Here is an 11,921-nt window from a genome sequence, read left to right on the forward strand (position 1 = left end):
TCCGCTTCAGCAACGCAACAACCTCCTTCTCTAAATATATTATTATTATTATTATTATTATTATTATTATTATTATTATTATTATTATTATTATTATTATTATTATGCAGTAATAGTCCTTAGGAACTTTAGATTAAAATAGATGTAATTATCATATATAGCACTGTCAAAACGGTTTGACAGTTTAGGTTCGGTTCGATTTGAAATTGGTTCGGTATTAAATCGGGTCGGTTTGAAATCGGTTTAAGTGTCTCGCGGGTCGGTTTCAATTCGGTTTAAATAGTTATCGGTTCGATTCGGTTTTGGTTTATTCTTGAGCGGTTTTAATTTGGTTCGGGTTGTAAACGGTTCGGGAAGTAAACGATTCGGTGCAGCTGGGTTGCAGTTTGTTAACGGTTCGGTGTAAACGGTTTTTATACCGGTTTAAACAGTTTCGGGTTGGAAACGGTTTCGAGTTAGAAACGGTTCGGTTCTTTTTCGGTTCAGTTTTATTTTGGTTCGGTTTGTTAACGGGTTTGCCTTTCATACGATTTAACGTTATTCGGATCAGTTCCATTTTACGTTTACTAAATTATGGTTCGGAACGGTTTTTTATTTTAAAAAGTCGGTTTTTAATCGAGTCGTTTGGATTCGGGCAGTTAAACGATTTTGGTTTGAAGTTTCATAGTACTTGCTAACCTTTTGCTAGTTAACAAGTTTTATATCAAGCCGAGAATTCATCACATCATATTTAGGCATTAGGTATTATATTATATACAAATTCTCATCGATTTCAAAAATACATATCATGTTATTTCAAGTTTAGTCATACTGATCTTACTAGTTTATTACGAAGTAACGTAGATTATAAAAGTTTAGTGTATTAATGAATTATTATTGTTTTACTATCACATTATTAGCTGCTTCTTATTCAATCAACTAATTGATGTGTCATAATCATGATTTGATGAGTTATTGTGACGTCGAAATTACAGTTTGATTTATAGACGGTTCGGTTTGTAAGTGGTTCGGTTTATAAACGGTTCGGTGGAAATGGGTTGCAGTTTGTTAACGGTTCGGTGTAAACGGTTTTTACCTCGGTTCAAACGGTTTCGGGTTGGAAACAGTTTCGGGTTAGAAACGGTTCGGTTCTTTTTCGTTCGATTTGATTTTAGTTCGGTTTAGAACTGGTTTGGTTTGTTGACGGGTTCGGTTCTTATACGGTTTGACATTATTCGGATCGGTTTGGTTTCGGGTTTACTTAAATACGGTTCGGGTCGGTTTTCGATTTTACAAAATCGGTTTTTAATCGGTTCGGTTCTCATTTAGATCGGTCGGTTTCGGGCAGTTAAACGGTTTCGGTTTGAAATTTGATAGCACTAATCACATATATATGTACCGGTAGTTCTCGTGGGTTCATTATTTTTTATAGTTTTGATATCATTAATAAAGTTATTAGTCTTATAACTCTTATTACAGAAGTTTAGTTAGTACTATAGTTATAACTCGTATTAATTTTATATATTTTCATCTACATTTTTTTTTTTTTTTTGTTTACGCAAATATCTTATTTGTGTCACTCTATACTTTTTTTTTTTTTTGAGGAAATTGTGTCACTCTATACTTATAAAAGTGTTGTATAATTTGGCCAGGCCAAAAATTGGTGTCTAAATCATCCAAGTATCTATCTCAAGATTCTCAACGAACCCATTCAACAAATTCACATTAATTTCTTTGCAATATCGTTTTATCTTATTATAAACGATTTCTAAGTATAAAGTACATACAACTGTACAACCATTATAATCATTGGTAAATTTGATCATCAAAATAGAATAAAATAATTTCAATTAATATTGAAAAGTGTAAAGCATAGTATTGTGATATGATAACTATGATTTTAATTACCATTACTACACTAAACTTTGCAAAAGTATTTTCTCAAAAAATTATTTAAGGAATTCCAAATACTTATTAGTGAAAAGTGTGTTTAATTTTTTGAATAGAAAAGAGAAATTTCCCTTCTCAAGGTAGGTCCAAAAAGCAAGCCGATGAAAGCTCTCGAAGGGTGTCTGCTCGTGGAATAGAAAGAGTTCGTTGCATCAACGTAGTAAAAAAACGCTTACTTAAGCTCATCGATATTACTCCTCGGTTGTGAAAGAGAGGGCGGACAGGAATTGAAACATCGAATGCCCTTGCCCTGTTAGTAAGAAAAGAGGGTAATGTCAATTTTCTTACTTGTTAGAGTAAGGAACTGCTATTAAATCTACAGCTAGTCTTTCTCTTGTGAACGACTCCGCTGCAAGAAGAGTAAGCGCTCTTTTCAATATCCAGTTTGTACGTAGGAGCTCTAAGCCTATCTGCTGTTGAATAACCAGTGTGAGAGTTAGAAAAGAAAGCTAACTTCACTTCATGCGTATCAGCTATGATTGAATCATTAAGCGCTGCAGATCTGACCGTATAAAAAACCTGTCATTCGATTTCAGATGGGCAAAGCCCAGGGAGTAGCACTAGTCTAAGGGTCATGCCCGGAGGAGGTTCTTAACAAAGGAGAACTTTGGCAAGACTTTCTCGGGTCTATGGTAATACCGTTTAAAGCAGCCCTCTGTCGGGCGAGAAAATAAAGAAGTTCCGTCTAGGTAGATATACAACTTGTTATCTCAGTGTCAGTGTTTGAGGAACAACAGCAAGAAAGAACGTAGCCATTTCCTCTGTCTTTTTCCTTAGCTTAAGATGAGTTCATAGGCACAGTACAGGTTACGTAGTCAGAGTGAACAAGATCCGCTGCTAATCTTTACTTCGGTTGGTCTACGTGCTTTTTGCAAGATCTAAGGTCGGGCATGAAGCTTTGGCTCAGTAGGCTTTGAGAAATAGAAGAGATCTCTTACCTTGCTTTGGCATGCCAAAAAGGTAGAACTCTTGCTTAGTGCTTGCAAAGTATTAAGGACTGCAAGAGCTTCGATTTAGACCAAAACAAATAAAAAGAAAGGTAGTTTACTTGCTTACTTATTCAAGTTTTAAAGTAAACTACCTTTCACTACGCAACCCGGGGCTTTCACCCACCCGAGCGGAGTCGAGCCTTCACTGCCTTTCTTCGGCTCACTTCCCTTATAGTGGTGAATCCCATGAGTCAAAGGACTAAGATCAGTCTATTGCTACTATACTGACGGTGATAAAGAAAGGGTGATTTGCTGACCTTAGTAAGCTCTCCACCGGTTATGCCTTATATTCTTGCTAAGCTCTTTATGAATGAAGTCAGACTATTACGGTCAGGTAGAAGCTCTCACTTTCTGCCCATTGGCCTTAGAGGAGGTGTAGACTACAGTGAGTGAGTAGCCCCACTAGGAGGTCAATCGCACGTCCGAGATTTTGATTCTACTTTGACCCTTCTCAAGGAGGGAGGACTATCAACAAATAATGCATTGCTCAACTCATCAGATTCTTCATTAGCCCAACTATGAAAGAGAACTTTATGGCAACAGGATCCACTAGCAACCGCCTTTTCTTTTGACTTTCTTTTATTTAGCTTTTTAACCTAAAGTTTGTAAATACTGGCACGAATACCCGAACATGGAATAATAGGCTTTGCCAACATTTAGCTCACGAAGTTCCAGTACAAACGAAGGTGATTTGCGAACTTTCTCTCCATTCATTGAGAAAGGGTTTACGGGCCAACATTGGCATCAAGACTTGGGTTTTTCGACCAAGTTTGTTATGAGGAACCCGAGCTCAAAAGCTTTTCCATGAAAGGCTTCCCTTTCTTTAGGAGACCACCAGGGTGGAAGTAATTGGTTCCTTTCCTTTTTAAGAGGAAGTCGCCTAGAAAAAAAACTGTTTTTACGCCCGTGGGACACCTTAATCCTCTTTAGAGGAGGATTCACACTAGCCAAGGCCAAGGAAGAATTTTAGACTAAGGGATTTCACTCAATATTCACATTCAAAAGAGTCGGGGAAAAAAATTCCCTAAGCTTTTGAGTAATATAATAAGACATCGCAATCGCAGTGATCAAAGAAGCAGCTTACGGGTCTTTATTTCCTTTCTTGAGTTTTTCCGGGGAAAAAATCTTCCCTCGAAGTGAAGATCCCTCGCTCTCGAAAAAAAAATGAGTAGTCGGCCTTAAGCCTAGCCTTAATAAGAGTGTGTTACAGGATCGTGTTAAAGAAAGGCGAATAGCTAGGCTTCAATAGAGGCCTTGCCCGTTCTCCGTTCTAAAATAGAGAAAGGGAATAGTGGAGCCAGGGAAGAATTCTAACCGGGGTTTTTTTTTTTTACTTTTTTTACGACATTATTTATTTTGTAGCTTAGAAGGTTGTACCCATCCGCGTTCTATCTATCAGATCAGAAAAGTTATAGTAAGAAGACAGCACCAACTGATCTGGACTTTCTTAAAGGGGGAAATTTACTTGAAGACCTTCCTCAGAACTAACTATCATGGGATCCCATACCTAAGAAGAGTCAGCCTATCAGAGTTTGACTAGCAGATGAGTATTGATACCGCTGTTGCTAAATCTAAGAATATTGGGGAAGATGAAGCGAGAACACTCATTTTAACAATGGCACCAACGAATACTGTCACAGCTAATTTAAGTGCCAGTCCTATACCATCGGGTAGAAGACCCAGATCTCCTCAACGCAGAAACTTTTGGCATAGAAGTTGTCTTCATTTCTGCTCTTGGTCTTACCGGTGCTTTAGCCATATCTGTTGTTAGAGTGAAATCATCTATTGTTCCAGTAACCGATGCTAGTGGTAGTAGGAGTTCTTGGTCAAATATCATTGGTGATGCAGAAGAGGATTGACGGAAAAGAGGATCACAATAAAGCTAGTAAGGCAAGGTGCGTAGCGGGAATTACTAGTCCCACACCCACGGGCATCAGGAAGAAAATAGATTGTTCTATAATCTTCTTTCTTACCACCTATATGAAAGACTATTAGATTCCAAAGGCTTTTGTATTCATAAACTAGACTCATATTGGATAGTTATAATATTTATTGCCCCGGAAAAACTTGCACCTTCTATTGTCCACACCCTTAGCTTTTGGATATAAGTTTAGCATATATTTTCTTTCTATCAGATGCGGCAAGGCTTGCTTATTTTGATCGTTGGAAAAATCCTCTTATCGGTCCCAGAGCGTAAAGTGATTCTAGATGTGAATAAGATTAAGAAAAGGAAGTGCCGCTCGTTAATGTTATTAATCGATTACATACCTAAGGCACTTGGTTAACCTTCATGCTTCTTCATTTCTCAATATCGGTATCACGCATTTCTTTCTTAATTAAAAGAAGTTATTTGTTTGATGTTTTGATGATCTATACATAGGCGTTGCTGTATTAAAAGGAAGGAGAGTGAGTTCCGACTGAATGAGCTGATATGAGCCCAGCCAGGATAAACCTCCTCATTGAGCCTAGAATTGAATGGCAGGACTCAATGAATCCAGATAAGAAGACGAGCTTGACTGTCTACATATAAGGCTTTATCGGGAATAAGTACTTACTATAGGTCTTGGTTTCGAAGTGAATGAAAGGTTTTTATTAGCAGCACGAGTCCACAAATGAGGCTATTTCTTTCCATCGTTAAATAGTAACCAATCTCACCTTCGCCACGCTCCTTTGACCCTATCCTATGTGGGATCTGAGGCAAGGTATTCCGTAGGAGCAAAAACATCTTCTTCTACTTCTGCCCTCCGGGAGAGAGAACTCCTAAACTCAACCTAAGGCAGCCACTCTATTTCAAAGCGAGACCACCTAATTCAAGAAAGGCCAAGAGCAGTTGATGAAAGATAGGTTTGAGTGCCCGTTCTTCTCAAAGCCGTAAATAGGGCTTTCGGAGACCTTCTTCCGTCTACCCTGAACTCCTTCTTTTGTTTGGAGCAAAATTCCCTCAAAGGGGATGGATAGGTTTCATTGAGTGCCTTACCGGAAAGCGGCGATCTAAAGGAAGGGCTCTTTAGCTTACTCCGAAAGAGGTCCCCTTCTCCCTTAGCTATGAGACCTGCTTAATCATAACATTGGGTATGTAGGTCCAGCCGAGACTATGTTCTACTGAACAAGTGCAATTTCCTCAATATAAATGTTTTCTCGGGGATCAAAGACGGAATCTTTCTCATTAGAACGGCGAGGATGCCTGACTAGGGTTTAGATCTTTGGTCAATCCATCATTGGCTAAGCCATTTCTTTCTATTTCTTTCGGACTTGGCCTATGAACAACTAACGTTGCCTCGATTCTTCCCGCCGCATAGTATATACTAAGCTCCTCAAACCTTTTTATGCCTAATCAAGGTAATTCCAATTCACTGACTCTTTAGAGTAAGGTAATTGGAATTTTCTTACTTGTTCCAAGTAATGAATGGAAGCACATCTTGGGACTTTTATGATCCATTCAAACAGCCTGAAAGATGAGAGATAGGCCTGACGCAAGGAGATTTTGCACGAAAAGGCGGATTAGGTCTAATAATCGAGACTTCTTTGACAGGCCTTAGTCAGCCCCTGTCTTCGGCTATGAGAGAACTTAACCTATAGCTAACCTAGAGAGCTTTACTTTAGCTCGAACAGGCACTCGTCCAATCTAGAGGTTAGCATACCATAGGTAGGTTGAGCTTGATCGGTAGCGGTAGGGAGATATCAAAGTTGCAGACTGCGTAGAGATGGCTTGGAAGAAAATAAGCTCTTTTCTTCTTCTTCACTATAGTCTGAGTAAACCAAGAAGAAAGTAAGTAGGAATAGGACCAGAGACAGGGAATTCCCTAGGAGAAGGTCGTTCAGTCACTTTCCGGGCTTTCCTAACTCTTGGAAAGGTAGCTTTTCGGTAATTAATAATTAAGCTGATTCTATAGCTGTAGAGAAAGACCCCCCACAAAAGAGAGATATCCGCCGATGATAACGAGAGTTGTACCAATAGCATCCCTTTACTAGTAAGGGGAGTCATCACATGGACTGATGATCCAACCCCATGCCGAGATTCCCTTTTGATTAGTATGTTACAAGTACTTCTTTTCCTATCCAACGGGGAAAGCTGTTCCAAAGCAACCAGCATCAGAAGATCTTTATAGGTCAACAGGGTAGGTTAAATACTTTGTCGGATTAACCCATTTCTTTCTTACATTTTCGAGCGATAGAAAACCCTAGTGGGGATAGGCCTTATGAGGGTAAAAAGAGCATTTCTCTATACTCAAGTTCGCTTCGGAGGTTAGACTACTTGAGCAACAAGGCCTTCGTGCACCTACCCTGCGACTAGTCTACTACTCGCTTACCGAGAGTTTAAAAACGAATTAAAGATTATCTTGATCTCTTTATCATTTATGATGAAAAATTTAATATGTATTGTATAAGCTTAGGTGATGATATTATAGACTTAGGAGGTATACGAACAGTGACTAAAATCAAGATGATTTTATTCAATATAGTCTTAATGGAAATCTTTGATCGTCAGTTTGCCAAAAGGTTCCGTGGGATAGGGTTTTTCTAGATTCATGAATGAGGTTTTTATTTCTACTAGAGATAATGATGCGGCCCTCTAAGATTTCTAGTAGGAGTTAAGACTATCGCTTTACCTTCGCATCTACGGCATCCTTTATATCTATGCTTTTTATCTTCAGTCAGCCTTGTATCTTTCTCAGTAGTGGATTTTGTGCGCATCCTTTTAAAGGAGTAAGAAAAAGGCTTGTGTGACTAACGCACAACGGCTTTTGCGCTAGCGCGCTTACCTGTTGCTTATTGACTTAATCATAAGTACCTCACCTTGCTTTTGTTCAATTATAAATAAAAAAGAATTATAATGGAGATTTATAGCATCATTCAAGTAAATACAGATTAAGATCGTAAAAACATGAGCTTGTAATATAGCTACACCTAATTCAAGACCGGTTAATGCAAGAACTATAAATAAAGGACCAAGATCTCCTATGAAATATAATAGATCATTCATACATAGCATAGTCCAAGAGAACCCACTTAAAATCTTTACTGAATTATGACCGGCCATCATATTAGCAAATAAACGTATTCTTGAGCTTAATGCGCAAAAACAATGAGGGATTAGCTCAAGGAGTACTAAAAAAGGTGCTAACGGCAGCGGGACTCCTGCAGGTAATGAGAAGCTTAAAAAATGAAGCCCATTTCTTTGAAATCCCACTATAGTAATGCCAATAAAAATGGAAAATGAAAGACCCAAAGTAATGAGAAAATGGCTTGTAACTGTAAAGCTATAGGGTATCATACCCTGGAGATTACGAAATAACAAAAAAGTAAAAGTGACCAAGATGCAAGGGAAAAACTTTTGTTTAACATTTCCCGAAAGACCACCTATTTGTTCGTTTACCAGGTTCAGCACGAATCATAAATAAGCTCTACCAAGGATTGCCAAACATTTGGTATTGAATTTCCTCCTCCCTTTTTAGTAACAAAATGAAGCAGAAGTAGGACCAAACCGAGAGTTAGCAGCATAAACAAAGATGGATTTGTAAATGAGAAATACAAGTTTCCTATTTTCATAGGAATCAATGGGAGAATGGAAAATTGCTCAAGTGGGTTGTTGGGCGTAATCGTAATAAACACTTTTCATTTCATCCCTCTAGTTCCGCTTCTTGCTCAAAAATGAAGAAAGACTTGTCCGAAAACACCAGTTGGGTTGGTCCGACCAAGAAAGGCATGGGAGTCTTTGGGCATTGCTTTATTCTCTTATTCCATTTCTAGTTGGATGAAAAAAGTGCTCCTAAAGGACTTCTCAAGGACCACGGAAGTACTATCGTGCTACTGGCTTTTAAGCGGATTGCTGCTGGTTTGCTGACAAAGCAAAATGAAACTTCCTTCCTGTCTTTTCCCTCAGAACTTGCATTCGAGGTTCCGTTTCTACTAACTATATTTAATCCATTCCTTTGGTCTGTCCCCCGCTAACTCTTATTCTAATTCAACCTCCCCTCACTCGCCTATTAACCCTGGAAATCTGAGGAATCAGTTCCCTCTTTCTTGTTAGAGTAAGGCAATGCAATTGACTTACTTACTTGAATAAGTAAGGAAGGGAAAGCGAACCACAGAGAAAGTCAAGCCGGCTCTTCCTGATCTGACATTGCGGGGAAAGAGACAACAACTACTCTTCCTACACGAACTTCTTCTATAGCACCGTCTTCCTTATCTTCTTCCCGAGAACCTGAAACATATTCGTGAACAACTGCAGCTCATACTATGACAACGGATTCAATGGTATCACTTATTCCTTCAACATCTGCTTCAAAGAGCTAAGCCTGGGTGAGGATGGAACTCTCAAGACGACATATGTGAGATGAGAAGAGAAGTCGAAAGTGCTAACAACGGATAAGCATTCATCAACAAGACTAGACAGACCGACTATTGCAAGAACAGGATTATGCATGAAGAGAAGTTAGCTTTCTTTTCTAACTCTCACATCACATCGGTTACTCAAGCAGCTTATTCGTTAACAACCGACTCTATTTAATAGCAAACAAGCCCTTCTCCAACAGCCTATTCTGATTCAATTGCTAAGAGTGCATTCTTCCCATTCGATGCGTATTATAGGAAAAATCTTCTTCACTGACTTCACCATCAAATGTTTCTTCTACCATTAAGACTCTTTCAGAAGAAGTGAACTTAAGAAGTTCAGCTGGGATTCTGGTCGATGGCCTAAGCGATATGCTTCACATTTCCATTCTCCGGGGGATCCTAGTATGTGAATGTGCTTCATTTTATCATTTTTCTCTTTTTGAAGCGGGCGATATCCACACGGGGGAAAGCTGAAAGAAAGTAAGTTGACTAATGATCGCAAGCAATAGATAGAATTGACCTATTGCGCAAGCAGTAGATAGAATGACCCGTCCTAGTTGTCAAAGCCCATGCATGTGCCTGCATGTAATAGTGCCATGAAAAAAGGCCATCTTCCATCCCCCAAACCAACCCAATAAGGATAACCCGAAGTAGAACATCATTGTCCCACCTAAACCTCCTGACCCTTCGAACCATGACACTCCGAATCACCAATCCCTTGGAAGGTGTGCGAAGGTGGAGGAAGATCTTGTTTCGTTGGTAGAAGACTCAATAGCTCATGATACTGGGCAAAGTGACTTTGCCTGTAAAAACGATCCTGCATATTATAGAAGGGTCCTTACACCCGAGTATACCCTGCCTTTTGTTCTTTCCTTATAGTGTGGTTTATAATGAGTAAGGATCAGTAGTCTTTTATTACAATCCAGCATGGGCGTAGCGAGTCAAGTTTTTGGAAAATTTAGTATAAAAAAAGCTTAACCAAGAAAACTATAGCGCATTAGCTCACCCGTTGCTTGTTCAATCATTCTATCAATTTTGGAAGAAATCCTATCTTCACCATCTTGGTTGTTGCACCAAGTATAGTAATTTCCTGTGGTATTCACCCTAAATAGCTCATTATTCTTCAGACAATTAGTGAAGTCTTTAACGTCACTCTGAGAAACTTGAATACCATATAACCTATCATCAGATAGAAGAACGGTATTAAAATAACCCCCACAGAGCCCTGTAATTGAGAGATAGCTGAGGTAATAAATGCCTATAAGTCGTTCCTCAACTCCATAGTGTTAAAAGCATAAACCGCAATGTAGAAAAAAGAGGTGCCATTGAGAAAATCTACTATTTAGCAGCAAATAGATTGGTGTAAATCTATTACATGAGTGACATCTACCTTCTTTGGGTTCCAACAAACCCAATTCTACCATTAGGAGCATCACTCTAATTATTCATCATCCTCCATCTTTGAAAATATTATTGAAAATTCTGCCAGCTTTAGGTTCTTTAATTCTAGTTTCCAAAAGAGCACACACATCTATTCTATTTTTTAACCAAAAAGATTTTAAGTTATTTTTGCTTGAGAGGTTTTAACAAACCTCTCACACCCTTCTTGTATTATTAAGGTTAGGGAGATTTTCCTCTTTTGAGGATGTATTAAAAAATAATAGAGAAATATATTAAGTCAATATAATGTTTTTTTTACCGGTAATCAGGTGGTTCGCAATAACGTCCACCCCCGGGGTAGTTAACCCCGTTTTATGACGCTATCGTGCTCAGGTGCACCTAAGGTCTTATGATCTAGTGGTCGCGGCACGGTTACCAAGCCGTACAACCAACGGATGCGAATTGCATCTCACTAATCGACCTCCTTTGAACCTTCTTCTCGACTCATCGAGAGCGCGAGAGGAAGCTGCCGTGCCTTACGTTTCCTAGTGTAAAGCTTCCACATTAGGCCAAAGCGTTGGATCTCAGGATCGACATTGGTCCTAAAGGGAGAACTTTGCAATAAAGTTCGAGCATGGACTGGAGGGAGTTGGACATATCGGAAACTATCCAAACGTGAGACAAGAGCGCCTTTAACCATACCCGCATCCAACCATGGAGGCAGGTACACTCAGGTGCAATAAGTACGCCATTTCCAAGCGTCCTTGTGAAGCGTGCGTCATCTCTTGTCTGAATTGAAGGAATCACAATTACTACCTAAGGCCTCTCCGACCTTGGTTTACGTCTGATTCAATTCTCCCTGGCTTCCTTCCACCACAGAGCAAGCCAGTTTTCATCGGTTGGTGTGTTCTATAGTCTAATGTTTCCATATAACATAAATAAGAATAAGAGGGACTCATCTCTGAGAGATATGCCTTTTTATGACTAATAATCTTTAAAGAAAGTAGGTCATCTCTTCCATCAAGGGCATTCCTTAATTCCATAGCCAAGCAAGAAAATGGCTTTAGTGACTAACTAAGGCCCTGTTCTTTTGAGCTTCTAGGCAGAGCAGAGCAGAGCAGAGCAGAGCAGAGCAGAGAAGATTTCAACATTATTATTATTATTATTATTATTATTATTATTATTAATAATAATAATAATATTATTATTATTATTATTATTATTATTATTACTATTACTATTACTATTATTAACTGCATATACCATTGATTTAGGTGAGTGAAAACA

General features: G+C 38.8%; 1 pseudogene; it reads right to left on the minus strand.

Annotated features, from left to right (window-relative positions):
- Positions 1 to 7,677: 7,677 nt before the first annotated feature.
- Positions 7,678 to 11,334, minus strand: LOC110727663 (annotated as a pseudogene).
- Between the last annotated feature and the right edge of the window lie 587 nt (positions 11,335 to 11,921).

This window comes from Chenopodium quinoa, unplaced genomic scaffold (assembly GCF_001683475.1).
Source record: "Chenopodium quinoa cultivar QQ74 unplaced genomic scaffold, ASM168347v1, whole genome shotgun sequence".
NCBI lineage: Eukaryota > Viridiplantae > Streptophyta > Magnoliopsida > Caryophyllales > Amaranthaceae > Chenopodium > Chenopodium quinoa.